The sequence below is a fragment of the Phascolarctos cinereus genome, unplaced genomic scaffold (assembly GCF_003287225.1).
Source record: "Phascolarctos cinereus isolate Bilbo 61053 unplaced genomic scaffold, phaCin_HiC Scaffold_3;HRSCAF=262, whole genome shotgun sequence".
In the NCBI taxonomy this organism is placed as follows: domain Eukaryota; kingdom Metazoa; phylum Chordata; class Mammalia; order Diprotodontia; family Phascolarctidae; genus Phascolarctos; species Phascolarctos cinereus.
In genome coordinates, this window is record NW_027555736.1 from 133,622,806 (window position 1) to 133,635,726 (window position 12,921).

Sequence of the window (12,921 nt, forward strand, 5' to 3'; positions counted from 1 at the left end):
GACTGATGAATCATTGCAGGGCTGCTATGTGATACGCTCTCCAGGGAAAGATACATGATTTTTCAGTTGACACATTTCATCTAGTGTTCAGTACTGTGCACATGTGAAGGGCTGTATTATCCAACACAATTCTAGTTACCAAAGTGATGCTTGTGGTTTATTTCATATGTTAATTTAATTTATGTCACTTTTCTTCCAAATAGAACTCTGTAACATATAATTCTTCCAATTCCATTCTATAGTTGCTATAACATACATACATACATACACATACACACACACACACACAAACACACAGAGTTCTCTACATAAAATAGATTATTTTCCAATTTGGCTTCCCAAATCCTGGACTTGTGGCATCATTCCCACCCATTTGCCTCTGCAATTTGCCTTTGAACATAACTTTCCTAAATAAGGGAATATTGAAAGAGGCACAGTATATTTATAAAATCAACACAGATTGAACTTCTTTCATTTGTACAACAACCACTTAGACTATCTGGACCTTCAGTATTAGGGTATAGACACATAGGCAAGAGATTTACTGTTCACAAGTAACCTGAGTGCACAAGTACTGGAAGTCTGCACATTAATGAAGTTCCAAGCACATGAAAACAGTCCATACAGCTTGGTTTCCACACTTTGGAATCCAACTACAACAATTACTACAAGCATTAACATTGAAAAGCCTTATAAATTTTACACTTAACATTGAAAAGCTTTTGATGATAAAATTTTACACTTATAAATGGACACTTCAAAGGTCTGCGATTTTATCAGTATAGGTATTTGCTCCATTGATGAATCCACTTCCCTTCTATGCCTTACAGAAGACTATCTTTGTAGGCATGGTCAAGAGTATCTCTGAATGTGGTTAGGTTGGTCTTTCATAGACATACAGACTTGACAGGTCTGTACTTGTTAGATGCTCTAGCTTAGTAAGGCTGGAGTGTATGGCCCACTGACATAGGTCTCTGAGAACACACATGGTGTGAAGGCAATATTGTTTCCCATGAAAATACTACAAGTAAATTAGTCATCAAATATTTGTTGAGATACTAATTAATAAATGTGTCCATGTCAAAGGTCAAAGGGTATAGGCAATTTAAGAACTCTATGAGCATAATTCCAGATTGCTCTCTAAAATGGTTGGACCAGAGGAGCCAAGATGGTGGACTAAGCAGTAAACCACTGCAACTCTCCCATAATCACCTTCAAACAAATAAAATAGAGCCCCCAAACAAATCTTAGAACAGCAGAGCTAGCAAAAAGATGGGGTAAAACAACTTTTTAGCCCAAGAAACTTGAAGGATCAGCAAAAAAGGTCCATGTCACTTGGGTGAAAGAGGAGCACAGCCCAGGATGGAAAGCATCCCAGCAAGCCAGCAGCAAGCCCCACCACAGCAAACTAGCAGGAGATCCTGAGCCCCAGTGTGGTGGAGCAGGCAAATGCCAATCACAGGGACCTCCCCTCATCCATGTGCCCTAGCATAGCCAAGGGAACAGGCAGACTCCAGCTCCTAGGACCAACCATCCTATGCTTCAGTGTAGCCCAGGACAAACAGGCAGCCTCCAGAGTCCTGACTGCCAAGTGCTTCAGTGCAGCCACTGGAAAATGCAGAAACATCCCACCAGGCCTCAGCACACCTCAGCACAGGACACCACCACCACTGGGACCCCACCTCAGCACCAGGTAAGTTGCCAGATCCCTATGGTCTCCAGCAGCACAAGCCAACCCCCACCCCACCCCTGCAGCACAGCACCAGACATGAGGGTCCCCTGGGGGCCTCAGAAGAACATCAACACAACACCAAGTAAAAAAACTGCAGCCTGTAGTCACTAGCACAAGAAGCCTGAGACAGTGTCCCTTCCACCATGGGAGCAGGAAATGAAAAAGGCAAAAAAAGAGGGGATGACACAAACTCAGAAGAGGACAATAATGTCAAAACATCTATGGGCAAAACCCCAAATTAAAATGGGAAGTGGTCTCAAGCCCCAAAAGATCTCATGGAAGAGCTCAAAAAGGAGCTTAAAAGTCATATAAGAGAAATAGAAGAAAAATTGGGAAAAGAAATTAGAGTGATGGAAGAGAATTATGAAAAAAGAATCAATAGCCTGAAAAACTGCTTAAAAAGTAGAATTGGCCAAATGGAAAAAAAGTACAAAAACTAATTGAGGAAAATAATACCTTAAAAGTTAGAACTGAGCAAGCGGAAGCTAATGACTCTATGAGACATCATGAATCAAACAGATTTTAAAAAATGAAGAAACTGTAAAATATTTCATGGGAAAAATAACTGACCTGGAAAATAGATCCAGGAGAGACAATATTAGAATCATTGGACTACCTGAAAGCCATAATTAAAAGGAAGACCTGGACAGCATCTTTCAAGAAATGATCAAGCAAAGCTGCCCTGATGCCCTGGAATAAGGGCAAAATAAGCCTTGAAAGAATCCATTGAAAGAATCACCTCAGAAAATAGATCCCAAAAAGAAATGGTTGGACCAATTCACAATTCCACCAACAGTGAGTTAGTGTATCAATTTTTCCAAATCCTCTCCAACATTTGTCACTTTCCCCTTCAATCATTTTAGCCAATCTGATAGATGTAAAATGATATCTCAAGGTTGTCTTATTTTGCACTTCTCTAGAAATATTTAAAGCATTTTTTCATGACTATAAAATATTTTGAGGTCTTCATCAGAAAACTGCTAAAAAATTTAAAGAGCTTCAAGAATTCTTTAAAAATTAATCAAATTTAGGTTTAATTTTTCTTAGCAAAGGCAACTGGAACATAATGGCAAGGGTATACTACTTACTACCATTATGACCATGGGCAAGCACAACCTCTCTGGGCTTCAGTTTTTTTTCTATAAAAACAAGGTAGCTGGACTAGAACAAGGATTATTCTTGGTTTTTGTCATTGTTCCCTTTTGTAATTGGTGAAGCTTATGGACACTATTTCAGAACAGTGTTTGTAAACACATAAAATAAAATACATGAGCAGTAAAAGAAAACACACAGGAAACTAATTATGTTGAAATACATTTATCAAAATATTTTTAAAAACAAGTTCATGGACCCCAAATTAAGCACTCCTAGAGTAGATGATCCCTAGGTCCTTTCTAGATCTAAATTCTTTGATCCAAGGCAGGGGTGAGGAAATGGAGGTCACATGTGGCCCTCTAGGTCCTCAAGTTTGGATTCAGTCAAAGGGCTGCACTTAAGGATCTAGAGGGCCACATGTGGCATCCAAGCCAAAGATTCCCCACCCCTGATCTAAGGTATTTGCTACACAATAATACAGAGAAAATGGAAAGGAAGCATAGGCAGAATTTAGTGAATAATTGAATGTAATGTGTGATGAAAAATGAATCTAAGATGATGAACACATTTAAATCTGAGTAACCAGCTAGGTGGTACAGTGGATAGAGTACTGAGCCTAGCGTCAGAAAGATCTGAGTTCAAATCCAGCCTCGGAAGCTTACTAGCTGTGTGACCCTGGGCAAAGCACTTGAGCCTGTTTATCTCAGTTTTCTCATCTGTAAAACAAGCTAGAGAAAGAAATGACAAACCACTCCAGTATCTTTGCCAAGAATACCCCAAATGGGGTTACAAAGGGTTGGACAGGACTGACTGAATACAGCAAGAAGCAAAGAAACAATAGGGCCAATGACAGAGGTAGGAAAGTTCAGAAGTTGAGCATAGTTTTGCTTGTTTTTCTGAAAGGAGTGGGCAGAAATGCTTAACTCAGGTTTTTTTAAGTGTTGAATTTGAGACACTGGTGAGACTTCCATGTAGAAATGGCCTGGATTCAGTTTGGAGATAAGGCTACGTGATACAGTTTCTGGCTATGTCAACCAAGGAAGCCATGAGAACTCATGAAATCTCCATGAGAGAGAATATAAGAGAGAAGAGATAGAACAGCAAATCAGAGGAACATTGAGAGGGTGGAAGGAGAAGGAGCCAAGTAAGAAGACAGAGAAAAAACTACTTAACAGTTAAAAGACCCTAAATAATACAGTTTTGCCAAAATTACATGAGGAAAAAGTTTCAAGGAAAAGGACGTATTCCATAGTACAGGGACAATAAGACAGGTATGGTGGATAAGGCATGGTGGATAAAGCTCCAAACCTGGAGTCAGTAAGACCCGAGTTCATATCTGACCTCGGACACTTACTAGCTGTGTGACCTTGGGCAAGTCATTTAACCCCTGTTTGCCTCAGTTTCCTCATGTATAAAATGGGGATCATAACAAAACCTAACAGTCCCAGAGTTGTTGTGAAGATAAAATGAGATAATACTTGTGAAGCACTTTGCATACCTTTCAGTGCTATGTAAATGCTGTTATTCATTTTTGTCGTTATTATTACTATAAGGAGATAAAAGAAAATAAGGATACATTAAGGCCATGGCAAATTTTTACTGGATCTTTAAAAAATCAGAAACACATGGCTAATAGCAACAGAACTATATGCTGCTGTTGGTTTGCATTTTGTTTTTTTAAACCAGACCTTTGATTAGGAAATATAGCTTTGGAAAATGGAACAAGGACTAATATTGACCCCAAATATAGTCTTGAACTGATGATACACATAAAAACCAATTCGTATTATGATGATGCTGGAGTGATAGACCAAGACTGAGTTATAAAATCTTGGAATTGAAAGGATCTTTAGGAATTGTATAATCTAACCTCTTACCCAATGTAAGAATACCTTTTCTTACATTCCTCAGTGGTGTCTTTCCACTTTCTGCTTAAACATTTTCTGAAACAGAGAGTTTACTACTTTATAAGGCATCCTATTCTATTTTTGAACAGCTCTACAGGTTAGAAAGCTCTTCCTTAGACTGAGCTAAAAACTTTCTATAATTTACACTTATTGGTCTTAGTTTGGCCGTTCGAAAGAAGTCTAATTTTTTTTTTAATGGCAGCTTCAAATTTTCTCTTCTCCAAACAAATATTTCACTAATTCTTTTAAAAGTTTCTCATACAATACGGCAAGGAAAGCTTTCCCTCCTTTGTCCCCACTCTCATTTTCTAAATGCAAAGACTATTTGGAAATTGCAGTGGATATCATATTGGCTTTGAAGTAAGATAGCTGTTTATATTTGCTTGCCCGAATTTTTGTTATTCTGGTTGCTTTTCTCTGAGTAGGCAGTTTGATTCTATTCCTCTTAAAATGTAGGACTTGAAAACTGAACATAATATTCCAGGTGTGGCCTGACTCATTCACAGTAAAACAGAGCTATTTACTTCCTTTTATTGGGATACTACTTACTCCTTCCTAGACCTACCTCAACTTGCCATAGCTTCTTAACAGTTGTGTCATGGTGATGATAGATGATTGAGCTTGCTGTCAACTGTAACCCCTATCTCTTTCATACAGTCTTCAGTTAAGTCAGGTTTCCCATTGTGTAACTGTGGATTATCTGTTTTAATCTAAATTCTTTTAAATTTCATATTGGTAGCCTTGGGCTATTGCTCTTGTCTATTGAGGATTCTTGGAATCTTAATTATGTCATCCACTCCTACTATCATTGTGCCATATGTAAGGTTTGATAAGCACACTTTCTATATCTCATTAAAACCAATGATGAGGCTTTTCAAATGAACAGAGTCAACTATGGAGCCCTTTGGAAGGCCACCCTCTCCTCTTTTCTCTATCTTAACTCCTTCGTGAACCAATTCAACTTTATATGGTGCTCTTCTTTGAAACTCTGGCCCCTTTTTAATGTTGCTGGTTGTGCCCTGCCAAGCCTCAGCCCTACCTTTCCATCCATCTGCCTTTGCTTCTATAAACTTGTGCTGTTATACACAAGTAGAGAAAAATCACACAACCATTCTGACTTAGTCCACTACAAATTAGTGTTACACAACCGCAAGTGGGCCTTCACTGCTGCTAGGCAACCCTATTATAGCTTTCTTTTCAACTCCTGGCCCACTCTCCACAGCAGCTCTTCCAAAGCTGTTCCTCCATCCTCAAACTTCCCATGGCTCCTCTTCTCCCCACCTCTCAGATGAGAACCTTGCCTCATACTTTACAGAAAAATTGAGGCCATTCATCAGTTATGAGCTACCGCTTCTCGCCTCTTCCACACTCCATATCACTCAGATGCCTTCTTTAACTATCTCTTCTTTCAATCCCCTTCCATAGGAAGAGGTGGCCTTACTCCTTACCAGGCCTACCCTTCCACCTGCAAAAGCAATCTCATTCCATGCTATCTTCACCAACAGATGATGTCCCTTCTTTCACCCACACTCTATCACTTATCTTCAATCTCTCCTTGTGTAGTGGCACCTTCCCTACTGCCTACAAAGCATGCCTCTATCTCCCCCATCCTCAAAAAATCTCTCACTTGATCGTTCTATCCCCACTATGTCATCCTATATTTCCTCTGTCCTTTGCAGCCAAATTCCTTGAAAATGCCATCTACAAGAGATGCCTCCACTTTCTCCCCTCTCATTCTCTTCTTTATTCAGTCATTTCAGTGATGTCCAACTCTTCATGACCCTATTTGGGGTTTTATTGACAAAGATACTGGATTGTTTGTCATTTCCTTCTCCAGCTCATTTTACAGATGAGGAAACTGAGGCAAACAGGGTTAAGTGACTTGCCCAGGGTCACACAGCTAGTGAGTTTCTGAGGCCAGGTTTTAACTCAAATCTTCCTGACTCCACACCCAGTGATCTATCTACTGCACCTCTTAGCTGCCGCTACTCTCTTTTTAACCCCTTACAATTTAGCTTCCAACCTCATCATTCTATCAAAACTTCTCTCTCTAAAGTTATCAGTGATCAATTTCTTCTTCATCATGTTCGTCACATCATTTCCAGTGTGAATATAATTTTCTTTGCTAGGATACTGACTTGTGTGTAACATGGTATAGTGACATGGCACTGGATCAGCTGAGGTTTTTTAACAAAGCTTAGTTTTAAGATCTTCTTGACCTTTCTATGGCCTTTGACATGATTGATCACTTTTTTCATCTTGACTCTATCTTCTAAGTTTTCAGAACACTTCTTAATCCTGATTTTCTTCAATATGCCACCCTCTTTCCTCTGATACTGCCACCACACTGATGCAGGCCCTTCATCAATTCACATTGGAACTACTGCAGTAGCCTGCTAGTAAGTCTGACTGCCTCAAGCCTCTCTCCTCTCCAAGCTATGCAGTCAGTTGCCAAAGTGATTTTCCTAAGCATAGGTCTGACAATGTCACCTCTCTACTTAAAAAAAACTCCAATGGCTCCCTATTACCTCTAGGATCAAATACAAAATCCTTTGGCATTCAAAGTCCTTCATAATATTCTCCACCTCCTTCCGCTCCTTCCTCCCATCTTTCCACGCTCTTTACACATTACTTCCTGCCATGTGCTCTTTGATCCAGAGACACTGGCCTCTCTCCTTGTTTCTTGAACAAAACTCATAATCTCTTAGTTTCAGGTATTATCTCTGTCTATCCTCCATCCCTGGAATGCTTTCCTCCCTCATCTCTGCCTATTGACTTCCCTGGATTCCTTCAAATCCCAATTAAAATACCATCTTCCATAGGAAGCCTTTCCCAACCTCCCTTAATTCTAATGTCTTCCCTCTTTTAATTATTTCCTATTTTTCACATATATAGTTTGTACATATTTGTTTGGCTGTTGTCTGTCCCATTAGATTGTGAGCTCCTCGAGGACAGTGATTGTCTTTTGCCTCTTTTTTATCTTCACTGCTTAGCTTAGTGACTGGCACCTAGTAGGTATTTAATAAATGTTTATTGATTGACACTAGAGACTTCCCTCCAGCTGAACAACTGAATCATTAATCAAATATTTTAAGGCAGGCAACAAGCATTTATTAAGCTATTTTCATGCTCCAGGCACTGTACCAAGTACTGTAGATACAAACATAAGCAAAAAAAAAACCAGTCACTGTCCTCAAGGAGCTTACATTCTAGCAGCAAAGGACAAAACATAAAAGTAAGATGAAAAGTGAAAGAGGGGTCAAGAGGAGAGAAGGTAACAGCATTGGGGTCATGGTCATGAAGTCTGGAAAGTCAGATACATGGTAGAGAGGAGAATGAAACATGACTGACCTATACCCACCCCCAAAATATAAGCCCCAAGAAGGAGGTGACCAATGGGAGAAGGAGGTTGGAATTACAGAGGAACATTCCAAAGTTAGAGACCCTAGTCACTGAGGAAAATTCCAGGGTAAGACAGCTGACTCATAGTGAAAAAATTATGAGACTGCCTAACAAAACTCTATCTACTCCATATTTATCCATTCTGATATCAAGAACATCGTGAGCTATTTTGTCAAATGCCTTGCTAAAATCAAAATGCACTATGTCCTACCTTAACCAAGTAACCCTATCAAAAAGGAAATAAGATTAATTTTTCATTAGTTGGTTTTGGTAAGGCCATTTTGGATTCTAGTCATCACTGCTTTTCTGTCCAAATGCTCACAAACCATCCATGTAAATAATATATTCTAGATTTTTATTGGTATTAATACATTAAGTTCACTTGGTAGTGGCTTATATATTCCACCATTTTTTTGAATTTTGAAAATCAGGACATTGACTAGCTTCGATCTTATGGAACATCTTCCATTATCCTTAATTTCTCAACATAAGTGACCAGTAGAGTTTCTAAAAATACATTTGCAGGGTCCCAGAAAAGTACCTAGCCTATGGGCTCAGAGATTTGAAATGGATAGGTTCTCTCATATTATATTCTGACCTATCTTGGACTCCAGTTTCTTCTTTACCATGTTTATCATATCCTTTTTAATGTGAATGTGATTTTCCTTGATAGAGAAGACAAAAGAAAAATAGGACATTGACTTGCGTGTTATATGTTATAGTGGCATGACAGATGGGCCAGTTAAGGTTTTTGAACAAAATTTGGTCATCTAAAAATAAGAACTACCATAGTTCTGATGTTTTCAATACACTAAGATTCTAACTTTTCAGAAGGCTTATTAATCATGAATTAACCAATGAATCAGATTAAATGCACAGTCATGTTTAATTAACAAAATGTTAGGCATCCAGGCCTTTGTAAATAACAGTATTTATATAGTGTCTACTACATGCCAAGACCTGTGCTGAGGGCATTAAAATATTGTCTAAGTTGATCCACATAACACCCCTAAGAGGTAGACAGTATTATTATCTCTTTTTATGGTTGAAGAAACTGAGGAAAACAGAAGTTAAGTGACTTGTCCAAGGATACAGCTAGTACTCATTAGCTGAGGCTGGATTTGAACTTAGGTGTTCCTAACTTTAGGCCCAGCACCATATCAGCTGCATCTCCTAGCTGTATAGCTGGTTCTTGAAGTTAGTAAGGCACTTTCCTCGTAACAGCTCTGTAAGATAGAAAATTTATATCCATTATCATCTCTGTTTATATTATAGAGTATGGTATGCCAGTTTACCAAGTTATCTTTTAGAGCTCTTTCTATTGCATCCATGGCTAAAACTGGTTTAAATTATGACAGCTATAAAATATATTGAAAATAGAGATATAGAGCTACATAGTGAATTTCATCAGCTTTAACTAATAACAATATCATAAAAAGAAAAATGAAAAGTTGATCTATTTTTAACATAATATTAAATATGCTTATATTTCAACACAAGAGGAAAGTTTTTCCGCCTTTGTTCTTACCTTCATTATCTAAGTACAAAGAAAGTTGGAGAGTGTACTGGAGACCATATTTACTTTGAAGTAAGATGGTTGTTTACATTAGCTTTCCACAAAATGAATTTGGAAATATGCTACCATCTACTACTACAGGCATAAAAATCCAAAGAGAAAACCACTCTTATTCCTGAAAGCCCACATGAAACATTTTGTCTTTTGGATAACATTCAGGGGATCACTGCTTCATGTTTATGCTTGTTGTTTCAAGAGAATTCTGCCCTAATGACAAGATTCTTGGGCACAGCTGCTAAAAACTATGAATATAAACTTAAATCACTACCACTCTTTTACTCCTTAGTTTAAAAGAATATTTTTAAATGTCAAGTAGAATGTTTTTCTAACACAGCAACAGTTAGAATCCTTAAAAATGGAATTCTTTTGTTTCACCAAATTACTGGGCAAAATGATTCAATATGGATTTTTATTAAACTTCAATGACTATGAATAAAAAAATTCTTACAAAAATACCATTGTCAGAAAGTAAATGTTTTTCACGCTTATTGTAAAAATTAAGGAATAGAGCCTTCTTCACTTTCCCCTAGTCCGGAAAACCCCAAGACCTCACATGTAAGTGATTTGTCATTATAATAAATTTCATTAACATATTAAGTATCTGTGATTTCACACAAAAGATAATGACCCATTTCTAATTTAGTAAATAGTTACTAAGGCTGAAGCTGAGTGATTAAATGACATGTCCATGGTCACAGAATTAGTAAACATCAAAGGCATGATGCATGAAAATGTTGGTTTTTCTTTACTTTATTAATCATCAAAACACATTTTTCTTATAGGTTATCACCAGGTTATATCTCAGACTCATGCCTACATCTCGATCTATCTCTGCATTTATGTATTCAATTAGTAAAGATGATCTTGAGACTCTAAAGGAGGGCTTCTTAACCTGGGATCCACAGATTTCAGGAAATCCATGAACTTGGATGATAAAAAGTTACATTTTTATTTTCACTAACCTCTGGCTGAAATTTAACATGCCTTTAGTTGTGAGTTTTTAAACAATTATTCTGAAAAAGAATCCACAGGCTTCAATAAATGTCAAAGGTAACACTTCACTACCTGTCTCATAGGGCTTTTGTAAGAATCAAATAAAATAATTATTAAACAAAATAACACTATAGGTGTTCCCTTTAACTTACTTTATGACACAAAAAAGGCAACGAATTGCTACTCTAAAGAATTTTTCATAGCATTTTAAGGTGAACAGTGTTTAATTGAAGCCAGTTTGTTGTAAGCAAATGGAAGCATGCTTAATCAGTGTTCATGCTTTTTATCAATTTCTCATATTTAGCTTCAGGAACTCATAAAATCCTAAATTTTAGAAATAGAAGGAATTTTAGAGATCACTTAGTTAGACTCCATCTTATGGATAAGGAAATTGAATCAGAGAGAGGTTAAGTGATTTGCCCAAAAGAGATCTGGGACTCTGCTGCTGCTCATAGAGACAGATCAGCAGGGGAAACATCACCCCACATCTTCTCTGCTCCTTCCCCCCCACTTTAACAGTTAAGTCACTGCCTACCATAAAGTGTGGAAATTATATGAATAAATATGATAGCCTTAATTATATGTTCACTTTGCTGTTTTACTTACCATAATAACTGTTTATACGTTATACCTATGCCCTAGGACAACTTTAAAAATAGAATTAAGCAAGTACAGAAAATAAATTACCCACAAATGAAAGGTCTAGAGAATTGCTACCTGCTGTTAGTTCCTCTCTGGTATTTCATTTGTGAAGAACCTTGCACTGGAATCCTATCATTAACTATACCACAGAGTTATACTTGAATTTGTGCAAATGAAGGAAAATGCCTTTTCTTTTCTTTTTAGAAAACAGTGCTAAGCATCATTAAAGGCTGATGAGACCCTCAGAGAATACAAATTTATAAGGTAGAGCTTCCTAGGCCGCCATATTGTACTGAACACTACATCTTGAAATTAAGTAATTGGTTCAAGTTTATCTTACAATTTGAATTGTTGCTTAAAAAAATATAAAGAGCCAGGGCAGCTAGGTGGCACAGTGGATGGAGCTCCAGAGCTCCAGCCTTGGAGTCAGAAGGAGCTGAGCTCAAATCTGGCCTCAGACACTTGATATTTACCTGCTGTGTGACCCTGGGCAAGTCACTTAATCCCATCGCCTAGCCAAAAAAAAAAAAAGGCAGCAAAAAAAAGAGCTTCTCAAAAGTGAACTAAGCTTCACACACAGTAACTCCATTGAAAGAAGCCTGTTTTCAAAGTACTCCAGAATCAACCTTAACTTTAAAGAACGTTAAGCTTGTTACATATGAATGTAACCAAAGACAATCTGATATTTATGAAAATCTCAAAGTACATATCACAAAGAAGAGAATCTACATTGTATTGGGAAATAGTATGATATATTGGAAAAAGTGGTAAAGAATCGTGAAAAACCCAATTTTGAATCCCAAATCTGAAATTTGCTAATTGTGTGGCCTTGGGCAAGTCATGCCCTTTCTGAGCCTCACTATCTTCCTCTATAAAATGAGGAAAATAATATACGTAATGACTGTTTCAACGAGTCGTTGCAAACCTCAAAGCACTATTACTGATGTTAGTTATCAGTGTTAAATTAATTAAACAAACAATACTCATTTTATAAATAACAAACTCACTTCAGGCATTCAAACCATAATGCAGCTTAATTAATTATGGATGAAGTTTACTTTTGTAGAATAGTGAAAGAGGTGAATATGTCATATGTCAAGAGATCTGCTATCTAGCTCCAGCTCTATCATTTAGTGGCAGTATGACCTCAAGTCAAAAAATGAGCCTAGATCCAAGGTTAAGTGACAAAAGAAATAGACTGATATGTATTCAATGATGTGGTGAGAAGTTATAGAAATCAAGTGGGCAGCCCTGTATAGGCTGAGCCAAGGCCCTCAACAACAGCTGAGATTTCATCCAAAAGAATGAGCCATACCAACAGAGGCTCTCTTTAGACAGAAAGAGAACTTGGTCTCAATTTCCTCTTACATAAAACAAGGGACTAGATTCTTCCAGATCTAAAATGTCACTTTTAATTAATCTCTTTGTTAAACTGCACCCGGGCTCACCAACATAGATACAACAAAGATAAATTCTCCAGGAATTTTGAATTGGAACTGATACTGCTAAAGGCCTCCAGCATTAAGTACCATGAACTGTCCCTCTTAGAAATCCTGACTAAAAGGGTAGGGATC

The 12,921-nt window shown here is 37.6% G+C and overlaps 1 protein-coding gene across 1 annotated transcript in view; it reads right to left on the minus strand.

Moving 5' to 3' along the window:
- ADAMTS17 (ADAM metallopeptidase with thrombospondin type 1 motif 17) overlaps window positions 1-12,921 on the minus strand; it is a 485,504-nt gene that overhangs the window by 399,210 nt on the left and 73,373 nt on the right. The window lies entirely within an intron of this gene.